A 13,326-nucleotide genomic window follows, 5' to 3' on the forward strand; every position below is an offset into this window, starting at 1 on the left:
AATATACCCCTGATCTTTCAATCCAGGGGCATAAAAAAGGTTTCTTCTACTATATAGGGACTTGTTCTTAGAATTGCAATATGACAATTAAACAGGAGATCTGTTTGTCAGAAACACAATGCCCCCTATTGCACTGTTTTGAAGCCATATATTTGACCTTTGACCTTGAAGGATGACCTTGACCTTTCACCACTCAAAATGTGCAGCTCCATGAGATATACATGCATGCAAAATATCAAGTTGAAATCTTCAATAATGCAAGTTATTGCAAAACTTTAACCAAGGTTAAAGTCTTGGGAAACACAATGACAGACAGATGGACGGACGGACGGACAGACAGGCCAAAAACAATATGCCCCCAATCTTTCGATCTGAGGGCATAAAAAAAGTTCAATTGATTGAAAAAAACAATGTATGCATTTTATTCAAACAAGCATATAACTGACTAAGAAATAACACTCCTAAGAAATAACAATCCTGACTAAGAAATAACACTCCTGACTAAGAAATAACACTCCTGACTAAGAAATAACACTCCTGACTAAGAAAAATCAGTCGAATATGAATTCATTTATTGATAATAATGGAGTTCAATAGAAAAGGAATCATAATAATATCAAATATCAATTGTTTTTTGCCCTCTATAGTGGACATTTTTTTGTATAAAATAGTTATGCCTATCGTTTGTTCCACTGCAATAACTACTTTGAAGACCACAGTGTTAATTACAGTTGAACAGAATATGTAATTATCAGGTCACAAATCTATTTCAATAAACATTGATACCCTGAATATTGAAATGTCACAATTTCAATCCACAAAGTTATCTGTACAGATAAACTAATCACAATTATTTACTTTGATCTGGTACATTTACATGTTCACACAAGAAACGTTTTGCAATTATCACCTTTGTAACCAATTTGTAGTTTATCAAAGGAGACTCTAAAAAAGTTGAATCAATTAAATACCTAAATTATAATCAAAGTACGTGACTGCTGCAAATTCTATATTGGTGACAAAGAGGCATAACTTAACCCTTATCTGCTCCAAGACAAAGTGAAAATGGTTATATGTAACCAGCATTAACCCTTTCAGTGCAGGAACCGAATTTTGAAGGCATTCGCAAACAGTTTGGATCCAGATGAGACGCCACAAAACGTGGCGTCTCATCAGGATCCAAACTGTTTGCTATTCTGATAGTATTCTTTGAAAAAAAATCAAAGAAAATGCTAATTTCAGAAATTCAGCAGACATTTTAGCAGACAACAAATTTCCCAGCATGCAAAGGGTTAAAACAGAACAGCCTGTGAGTCACATGGTGTTCAGGTTTTATGGCGTTAGCTGCTTATGAGTATATCAATGTTGGCAATGAAGCCTTTTTAAGTTAAATCAAATAAGAAAGGTATTTAATTTCATTTAACTTTCAAGATTTTAAGAAACAACAAACAAGGAAAAATGCGTTTCTGAGTGGTAAAGGGTTAAGCAAAATTGTTATGCTTAGGATAAAAAAGCACATGCATTACAACATATTATAGGAAATAATCCATGTAATTTTGAATGATGTATGGTATTTAAAGACAAGGCATACCGTATTTGAAAAGATGTGTGAAATGACAGAATTAAATGGACAGATATCAATGGTTGATCTAGTGTATTTCCCCCTTCAGATTCCTTGAAGACAGTGTAAACATTGTGAAATTGTTAATAGAATCTTAATATAAATATTTTAGTCCATGACATTAAATATAAACACATACATGTAACATCATTACATATCGATGGTCCCAATTTAAAATGTCGAACCTACAAAAACACAAGTTTTCAGGAGACGTATTTTTGTTAAACATTTCTTGCACAAAGTAAAATAAAGATTATTTTAAACATTTTTAAAAGTGTCGCATGATGGACCATGTTCGTATGGAACTAATTTGACATTAAGTTAATAAATCTGCTGTAAAATGTATCTTCGTCATTTAGACTTGCATTTATGTGATGTTTCGGCAAATTGGACAGCTTATTGTAATAGATTTTGTTTCAATAGAATAAATTTGTCCACTGTTTTCCGTTAGATATAGCAAAGCAATGCGTGTTTTTTTGTTTTACACGGTGGAACAGAGGTGACAACCGCAATTCTTTATTTATAGTGTGGCCTCAACTAAGTAACTTGTGGGAACACCTTATAAAGTTGAGGGAACAACATCATAAGTTGTGGCTTCAACTTAATAACTTGTGGAAACAATTTTTAAAAAAACTTGTGGAAACAACTAAGTACGTTGTCCCCACAACTGTTTAAGTTGAGACCTCAGCTTAGTTACTTGTGGCCACAACTTCATAACTTGCTCCCAAAACTTATTAAGTTGTGACCTCAACCTAGTAATTTGTTCATTTAACTTACTAAGTTATTCCTTCAACTAAATAACTTGTGGGAACAACTTATTTATTAAGTTGAGGCCTCAGCTCAGAAACTTGTGGCGACAACTTCATAACTTGTTCCCACAACTTATTAGTTGTTGCCTCAACTAAATAACTTGTGGGACCAACTAACTATGTTGAAACCACTAATTTAAGTTTAACCAATTAGATCGGGCGTTTCATCTTTACCGTTTTATCACAATTAGTACCCCTTATTTTACTAGGTGCTCGGGTTCGAGCACTATCCCCGTTAGCTATGGATCCCCCGTTCGAGCCCTATCTGAGTACTTGCCATGTAAGCCATGGATTTCAGATTTGAGCCCCTATCTGAGCGATCGCCAAGTTAGCGACTTGGTTCAGGGTTCGAACCCTGGTGTGAACACTTGGCACATAAGCGACAGATTCCGGTTGGGAATCCAGGTCTGATACCTCCCTTTTTAAACGATGGGTTTTTGGGTTTTAGCCCCAGTCTAAGGACTTTCCCTGTAAGCGACTTGGATCCCAGTCTGAGCATTCGCACCCTACGTAACGGATCCCGGTTTGGATGCCCTGCTTGAGCACTCACCCTATATGCTATGGGCCCCGGGCTCAAATCCCGGTTTAAGTACTTACCATTTAAGCGAACGGACCCTGATCAAAGTCCTAGTCTTAGCGCCGCAACCGAAAAATGCGGGATTTATAGCTTACAGGGCTAGTGCTCAGACCGGCGCTTGAACCCGAACACCCATAGATTGCGAGGCTAGCTCTCATTTCGGGACTCGAAAGCGGGAAATGTTGCTTACGAAGCTTGTGCTCATTTCGGCAACCGGTTGCTTAGTAGGCGGGTGCTCAGTATGGTATGTTCGCGACGGCTGTTTGGTTCGAGTCCCTGTGTGAACCCTTAGCTTTCGGTGCGAACGCTCAGACTGAGGTTTGCAACCGGGGTCCTTCCCTTACTGGGCAAGAGCTAAGACACAGGCTTGAACCCGGGATCCATAGCTTTCAGGGCTAGTACTCAGACTGGGGCTCGAACCCGGGACCGGTCACTGTTGGTGCAAATTCTCATATCGGAATTCGAGCCGTCGCTTATAGGGTAAATCCTCAAACCGAGGATTGATCTAGAGACCCAAAGCTTTCAGGGCTAGTGCTCGTACTATGATTCGAACCCCAGGGCCGTCGAAAACTCCTAATTAGATTTTCAGACCGTCGAAAACTTAGGCATCTTGCACTCACCTCGTAAGCGATGGTTCCCGGGATCGAGCCCCGGTCAGAGGAATCGCCCTTTACAAGAAGGGTCACGGGTTCAAATCCAAAAACCATGGGACTCGAAACCGGGATCCGACGCGTACGTTGATAGTGCTCAGACCGGGGATGGAACCCTGAACCCAGTCGCAAACAAGGCAAGTGCTCAGACAGGGACTCAATCCCGGGATCCATAGCTTACAGGGATAGTGCTCAAATCGGCGCACAATATTAGGCGTATACAGGTACTTAACGTGATAAAACGGTTAAGATGAAACGGCCTATCTGATTGCTTAAACTATGTTGTGGTCCAAACTTAGTAAGTTGTTCCCACAACATATTAAGTTGTGGTCTTAACTTAGTAGCTTGCGGCCAGAAGTTATTAAGTTTAAGGAACAACTTACTATGTTGAAACCTCAACTTAATGAGTTGTAGGAACAAGCTATTAGTTGCGGCCACAAGTTACTAAGTTAATACCTCAACATTTTATATTATTTTGATATCTTTTTGCGTTCATCAATGCTATAAAATGTACATCATTTAATTATTTTATAAGCAAACGTTTACGTTTCGTCAATTTGCCTTAAAATACATGGCTATATTGATACTTTAATATATTAATAAGCGCGCAAAATGCCGACGTAACAATTTTTTTCAGCTTCGTCATTTTGACTTCAATCAATTGCGGTTCGTCATTACATCACGTGACTTTATGGAGCTGTTGCGATTGGTTAACTATTTTGTTGTTTTGGGGGTATATGTGCATTGATTTCCCGCTTTGCACAGTATCCAAATCGCGAAATGCCAAAAATGTAGGTTCGTCATTTTAAATTGGTACCATCGATATGTATGATGCTCATGTTTCACTTAAATGTGGTTTGACGAAACTTTCACTTTTTGATGCCATATACAGGAATGGTAAATATACTTGATATAAAATGATACAATATTCAACTTTATGCACATACTCACTTTCAAATACCTTAATAGATATTTTACCATTCAACTTTTGAACAATAACTAAGTAATCCAGTTATCTTCGAGCCTAAATTCATCTTTTGAGAAAAAAATAATTCTATGACTGGATGATTGTATGAATGATCTTGGATGTCTGAGCACTCATGACTAGCTGGGCTAGTAATCAAATATCAATTTGGGCCTGACTCACAGTCCAATTCAATGTCCCCCCAAAAATGAAACACATTTCTACAATGATTAGTTCCCATTTCCAAACAAATAGATATATATACCTTACCAGCAATAACAATTATTATTAGAAGTTTAGTATGTTTAAGAACAGTTCCAATAGTATTCAATCACGCTCCTACACAAATCATGTACAAATCATGTACTTATTTAGATCTTTCAATCACGCCAATTTTCCATTAATAAATTTAGCACACACGTGAAAAGAAGTATTAATTCTGTACATTTCTTGTATTGCTATCAATTATACTACAAGTGCTAACTAAAACATTGTCCTGCTGATCTGCACAAGAGTCAGGAATTACATTTGTTTCAGGGGCGTAGCTGGGCTGATTTTAAGTGTACGCAAACGGCATGCTAGGGGGGATTTTTTTTTATCTCTACGAAGCCAAACGTGCATTCTAGAGGTTTCAGACAATATTATAGTGCAAAATATGGCGTGATAAACTCTGATATGATACCATTTGTCTTCGATTTTAAAACATGTGATTTTCCTTTAAGATTTTTATTCCAGAATTTTGTCGGGGTATATCATTTAATGTATGTCTAAATAAAACCATGATATGGTATGGTATAACATAGGACATACAACTTTTGGATGAAAGTAACTCAAGCTTAATTTGTACTGTTAAAACACAAATAAAAGAGACATAATTAAGCAAAATATTTATCTTTTAGATAGTAACTATGTCTATCATATTAACTCGATAACTCTAGTCACTTACATCTCGTCTTGTATTCTCTACCTATAGCAAAATACTTCTAAAAACAAAACACGTAAACTGTATACATTCTAATTAATGCAAGGTCTCCTGTATTACATGCATTACATTACACACGAAATTAAAGGGCCAAACGGCGCTCCTTTCATCTGGCAACTACGTCAACGACCTCTTCCAGATCGATCTCTCGCTCTCAATGTATATTTAACAGGGCAAGACCGGACATGCCCTCCGTTCCCATGGTGCTATGGAGGTATGTCTTCACCGTCTCATTGTACAAAAAGACCTCTCTGCTGTTGCTGTCGATACTGGCATGCAGAGCAGAACGAGAAGACATTGCAAGTTTTGTTCTCCTACCCATCTCTTCTGTGCCCACGGCGTCAGTCTCCAAGTTCTCATAGAACCGCAAAAGCCGTTTGGCAGAGAAGTCAAAGGCAAATCATCTTTTGTTAGGACAGTTGCCATCATGTTCTTAGTGTGCATCAAGTTGGAGACGTGTATAATGGCGAGATTCAACCAGTGCGCCTTGCAGTGAGTGTATACAGCTCTCTCGACGATGGCTTGGATGCGAGCCTGGACCCCCTTCTGCTTCCCTGACATGTTCAACGCACCATCATAACCCTGACCGCGCATTGTCTGAATGTTTACTCCAAGAGCTTGAAGGTTCTCGAGGAAGGCATTAGCCAGAGCTTTGCCGGTGGTAGACTTGCACTCGGCAAACCCAACGAACTCATACTGGAGACATGCTTTCTCTGCATCGTTAAATTGAAGGCAGAGAGCCATTTTCTCCATAGTGGCAACATCAGTGGCTTTGTCCGCCATAAATTCGAAGCAGAACAACTCTACTGGATGTTGGCTGGTCTGATTTTCCGTCGAAAACATCTCTGTACGGGGCGACATCAAATTAGCAGCCATTCTTAAAATCGCCCGCTACATTAACAATCAATTTGGATACATAGTAGAAAACAACGATAAAGCGCAGTCAATAATAATGTTATGGATAGTCACCACCAAAAGAAACGTGACATCGAAAATGGTAGCTAAATCATGCTTTTTCTGTGAAGTCGAAAAATAACGTTAAGACAGTCTCGCAAAGAAATAATGCTTAACCCGGGTTAGGCATCACATTTTATTGCATTTTTCTATCACTTTAATTTTGTATTTTTTCCAAACAGTATACGCACGTGCGTATTTGCGTATGCCCAGCTCCTTACCCCTTAGATACTTATTTTCAAGCATTTGTAGTCCCTTAGAAAGTTTAATGTAACTAAAGACCTTTTTTTAACTATATTCTACTTTTAAAGGCTTCATTTCCATCCTTAAGATACTGATGAGCAGCAAACAGCATAAAACCTGAACAGACTGCAAATGCTGTTCTGCTTTTATGCTGGTTGCAAAAGCCATTTTCACTTCACTTCTTATGGGAAAAAAGGTTAACAAATGAACAATACATGTTTTACTCTGCATTACCATAAGTGAGACCCATACATTCAACAATTATTTAAAACAACCACTTAATAATTCATTATCTTATTTTTGAAAATAATAACACAATATTTTCTGCTTATATGCCCCTTTAATATTTTCCTTTAAATTACATTCCGTTTTGATTATTAATGAGCTTTCTCTTTCTTGGATGTTTCAATGAATATATCACCTCAAATGTAACCATATATATGTGAGGGAGTTTTCTTTACAGATCTGCATGATTTGATGTTTAATTTCTACAATTGCTATAGATAGTTTATTAAATGTTAAGCATCAAATGCTTACTTTGATATCTTTAAAACTTAGTTTGATTAAATAACAATTATGTCTATAAAGTAGTTATCTTTTTTGCCAAATTTAGTCTTCTATTTTTTCAAAATAAATGTTAAATTTAAATAAGAATTTTCAAGTTATCATATGGGACTAATATAACCTTTTACATGGAGGAATAGGACCAAAGTTTTTCCCCATATTGGGCCTATTATTGGCAGTAAAAAATCATTTATTTAATGTTAATGTATATCAATGAAACAGATTAGGTTAGTATTGCACCACATGTTTTTCTTTGCTTGAAACTTAAAAAAAAATCAGATGAAAACATTTCATCTCTTTAATCATTCCATCTATGATATATTAAAGCTCTTGTGACTGAAATCATCAAAACTTTAAATTGCATTCCACAATATAACAGGCACATTATTTTGATAATTGCTGTACATTCTTTCAAGCAATAGTGCAACTAAAACATTTCAATGGTCTAATTAACACCATTGAATCTATTCAAAGGGCATTTACTTACAAAATCTATGAGCTGTAAAATGATTATAAAATTAAATTGCAACAAAGCATGTTTTATCAATATCAAATCTTAAAAGTTCATTATTACTGGGTGAGTGAGTGTGAGAATGACATATCCAATAAATTAATGGCCCAACTTGAAAAGGTACTCATAAAGACAAATGTCTTGACACTTAAGATTAGATGTAGCTTATTTGAAAACTTATTTGTAACACCTGCATGTGATTTCTACATTCCAAGGTGATAAATGGATCTTTAAAAGCTTAATCAACAAGTTCAAGATAACTGAAGGCTGACTTTTGTTTCACAGCACATAATTTACAATACCTACAAACACAAACGAAGGTAATGCATCACCTAAGCTGAAGTATAATGGTCAACTCCAGATGTTAACTTTACAGCCACAAGATAAAAAAGCTCAATATTCTATTTAAGCATTTTTATATGACTTCAGTGTCAATTTGGCATATGATTTAAAATCTTAGAAATCTTATTATTAAAGGGGCCTTTTCACAGATTTTGGCATTTTTTTAACTTATTCATTAAATGCTTTATATTGATAAATGTAAACATTGGATCGTAAAAGCTCCAGTAAAAAATCAAGAAAAAAATTAAAAAAAGGAAAAGAACATTGCCCAGGAGCAGGTTTCGAACCAGTGACCCCTATAGTCCTGCCAGAGTCCTGAAGTAAAAACGCTTTAGCCTACTGAGCTATTCCGCCGAGTACACATCCTTGACGTATTTTATACCTTATATAAGCAATCTTCGTAGTTTCACAAAATTTAACGACAAAAACAGAACTCTCCAAATTATTCAATCGTTTTGCGTTGCAACGCTTTATAATTTTTAGGTTTTAAAATCGTCAAAAGATGCATATAATGGCTATATTAGAGCATGGTTAATGTTCACTGAGTATTACTGTTTCCTCACAAATATCATAACTAAAACGAAAACTTACGAATCTGAAACAACTTTTTTCAATTTTGTCAATTTACCAAAGCGTGAAAAGATCCCTTTAATACTGAAATTGCCCTTACATATAGAGTATATATTAATTATACATAAACAAAAATATTGAGAAAAACAAACATGCAATTACATACTTAATTGGAAATATTCAAATGTAAAATTTAAGCAAGTATATATGATTGCAGTGTCAACATTTTATTGTACCAATCTTAAACAAGCATATAAATACAATTTAGCAATGGTGTATGCAATAAATTTACACTTTTTATATGATACTATCAATCAAATTTTCCAATTAAAAACGCATAAGTTTATGCAGATACCAACTTGTTTACCGTAATTACTCTAAGTTTTGGAACACTTAAAAATGATGGTTTTTCCTGTCCGAAAATTTAGATACAAAAAATATTCTAACAAGAGTGCCAAACTGTCACAAGATACGCCCGTTCGAAGGTTTTGGACACCATGCTCAATGCTTGAAATGCACTAAGTGACCACGAGACCTAGTTATTGACCCGGCATGACCTATATTTGAACTTTACCTAGATATCATTTAGACGTAACATCTGACTAAATTCGGTGAAGATCAGATGAAAACTACTTCAATTAGAGAGTGGACACCATGCTTAATGCTTAAAATGCACTAAGTGACCTCGTGACCTCATTTTTGACCCGGCATGACCCATATTCAAACTTGACCTACATATCATCTAGACACAACTTCTGACCAAATTAGGTGAAGATCGGATCAAAACTACTTCAATTAGAGAGTCAGGACACCATGCTAAATGCTTGAAATTCACTAAGTGACCTCGTGACCTAGTTTTTGACCCAGTATGACCCATATTCGAACTTGACCTACATATCATCTAGACACAACTTCTGACCAAATTTGGTAAAGACAGGGTGAAAACTACTTCAATTAGAGAGCGGACATCATGCTTAATCCTTGAAATGCACTAAGTGACCCAGTGACCTAATTTTTGACCCAGCATGACCCATAATCGAACTTGACCTAGATATTGTCTAGACACAACTTCTGACAAAGTTTGGTGAAGATCGGATGAAAACTATTTGAATTAGAGAGCAGACACTGCTGTGGACGCCAGGCGCCACCCGCCCGCCGCCCCCCCAAGGGTGAAACTATTATACGTCCCGTTTTTAAAAACGGGCATATAAAAATTACAGGTGTCCAAATAATTATTTTTGCTAAAATGAAGGGTGTCCAAAAACTTAGAGTGTCAGAAAACTTAGAGTCATTACGGTAGTCGCATTTATTGCAGAACAAATTTGGCACCAATTTCTATAAATAAATAGCAGCTGTGAAATAAGAATTCTAAACTTCGGATAAAAGGAAAGTGTAGACAGAAGATGCAATTGTATGTCTCTAACTGTCATTAAACTAGATTATAATCTCATAATGTTTGTGATGTATCTTACAACATTTGATACGTGGCTGAACAACTTGAAGCATGAACTTTTGAACTGCATTGTTCATCCATATAATGTAAACATATTAGGTAATAAAACAACCTCAATTAGAACAAATTTGCTCTCATGTTAAACTATAAATCATTTTGGAATCAGTCACAAGGTCTTGACCTAAGGAAAAGCATTTGAAGCTTCATTTAAAAAGCTTAATTTATTATCATTAAAAAGTAACATATAAATTTGATTTAAAGTTCAACATCCCAATTTCATTATACCATCCAACACAAGATAAGTTTTTGCAAATATAAGGTTATAGAAAATAAATAACTAGATTCTCATCCAAATTTTGGGGAAAATTGGGGCGGGTGGGTGGGTTTTATTTTTTACTTTTTATTTTATATGTCGGACCTATATATTAAGTAATGAAATGTTCACCAATTTGTTAGTTTATATGCATAATGCCTATATGTATGTATGTATGTAAAATTATAATATTAGAATAAAAGAACTACATTATCAAAACTATTGTGTTTTATTTTACCCTTTTTATATCATGTTAAACATAGTCTGACATTCAATAAAACATTGACTACACAAAATATTAAAGAAAATACAAATCTGTAACACAACCCTTTACATTATTTTTTCAGTATGACTAGATATTATTGATTAAAACATGGTATGCATGGAGATTTATGGGAAGTTTCAGGGGTGTCTCCAATACTAAAGTAAGTACAATTTCCTAGACAGCCGACAGCTTGACTAACTGTTACATCGGGTGACACTTGTGTCAATTCTAATTTATTTCGGCCGACTAGGGCACAGACGATTTTCGGGTGGTCAACTTTCAACGATGGGGCTTGATCATACAAACCACAAATGAACTCATCGTACAGGTACGCAAGAGCGAAAGTTTCTGCACATTTTGACACCCCGTACCAATCTTTTACGGTTGTAACGCCTTTTCTACACCTCAAAATAAAAAACATTTTGTTGTTGTTTTCGCTCGATCACTTGAATTTCAGAAGACGCTCGTGCGCCGTTAAAAATCAATAATCGTCTCGGAGACATTGAGTTGCCGATTCGCACTTCGCAATTTTCGTACTCACTCAGCCGTTTTGTCCTCAGTATTTTGCGGCTCAATTTTTTTACGGATTTTTTTTTTTCAAAATAAAAAACGTTCTGGCGGGACGATTTTCGATGGGTGGGCGGGGATGAGAATCTTGAAATTTATTTTCTATTGCCTAAGACTTAGTGATATAAAGTAAAGAACTATATTTATGATTATCATGTGACATTGTTCCTCCAAATGAATCTTCATGATTACCTCATAATGAAACAAAAATTGTATTCTGAATAAATTCCTTGTATCTAATAAATATTGTATGTATATTTAAATATTATTGCCAATATTTTTTACCAGCTCCTCTGCTAAATATTTGGAATAAACATATTCTGAAGTACAATGTTCACAGCATTTTATTAGCTGATTTATGCAAAGGAACTGTAAACTATAATTAAAAAATATGCAATATATGTCCATTTATATACATACAAAAGAATATGAAAACAAGTGGGCCTGAAAGGCCCCAGGCCGCTTATCGGAGACCCAAAAGGAACTGACCTATTCCATGCACTTCTTCTATATGCCAATGACCATTTAAGAAATAAGACAAGATATCACCAGAACAAATCATTTGGGCAAGTGTCTTGATGATAGGACTTACAAATATTATTTGTATAGTGTTCACAAAACTTCCTTGCTTCCTGGTGGTCATGTTTTGTGTTAGATGAAAAAATGTGTGGGGACAATGCAGACCTGGGACATTTTTTGAACACACTTGCAGATGAACATCATATTATGTAATAATGATTACAACCAAACATCTGTATAAAGGGAGGGAGGTATTAAGGGAGAAAACTTTTTGACTGCATGGACATGATTTGAAAAAACTTGGTAGAGGACCACCACATGATGTCACAATTATCAAATACAATTCCTCGTTGCCTTGTAGTTTCAGAGTTTTCACTATTTACATATAGGAGAAACTAGAAACTCCCAAGATTAGTCTAGTTTTGACCCAACGGGAATGCTTTGAACAAATTTGGTAGAAAAACACCATCAGATGTTACAACTAATACCAAAGCTCTGGGCATTGCCATTACAGATTTTTCATTACATACATAAAAGCAAAAAATATTATGCCTGATGCCTCATGCAAACTTGACCCCTGGTTCTTTATTTGAACAGACTTGGTAGAGGACCGCAATATGATGTAATAAATTTTAAGTATAATACCTCTCGGCCTGATAATTTTTTTCACAGTTATTGCTAAATAAGTCTACCAGTATATTAATCATGTGATCTCTGGGCTATGATAAGTTTTGACACCTGCAGCATGATTTTAACAACTTTAAAGTAGTAGAGGACAACTATACAATGTTATACACCAAATATTAAACCCCTAATCATTGTGTTTTCAGAGAAGAACATTTCTGAAGTTTCGATTTTAAAATGTATTATTAACTGCCATTACCTACATATACAAAGTGATTTGAACAACTTTGGAGAAGAGTAATCCAAATAAAATTCCTTATATTTCTTTTGTTAAATTCTGTCTAACAGTTAAGGGGGAGAGTTCATTAGAAGAAAAAGTTTATGCACATGCTGGGGGACACTGAACAAAACCTTTTCCTAAAAGCTCCCATGTACTTTGGTGAGCTTAAAAGTTTCCAGTGCTTTTCTTCACATAAAGGGGAAAGGTTAATTGATTGAACTTATAATAATAAATCAGAGAATTAATTATAAACCCAATATTAGCTTGACAATGTTTATTTAAATTGGACTTGGGCTAAGTATATACTGATCCAGACCTCATGAAATCCTTACTGCTTACTGTCTTTAATTTAATTTAAGCATTCAAACATTTACATGCAAATGCCATGATTATGGATGTCAACACAATTATATCAATACTCAAAGACAGATTATCGATCTTACTAATTAACACAGACCAGGCTAATCTTATCTAACAGAAGTCAATCTTTTGACAATTTTGTACATTTTAAATTCCAT

At 35.4% G+C, this 13,326-nt stretch overlaps 1 protein-coding gene across 4 annotated transcripts in view; it reads right to left on the minus strand.

The window, feature by feature from the left end:
• Positions 1-13,326, minus strand: part of LOC127876080 (tripartite motif-containing protein 2-like) — a 65,549-nt gene that overhangs the window by 13,341 nt on the left and 38,882 nt on the right. The gene's annotated exons all lie outside the window — the stretch shown is intronic.

The sequence above is a fragment of the Dreissena polymorpha genome, chromosome 4, assembly GCF_020536995.1.
Source record: "Dreissena polymorpha isolate Duluth1 chromosome 4, UMN_Dpol_1.0, whole genome shotgun sequence".
Lineage (NCBI taxonomy): Eukaryota > Metazoa > Mollusca > Bivalvia > Myida > Dreissenidae > Dreissena > Dreissena polymorpha.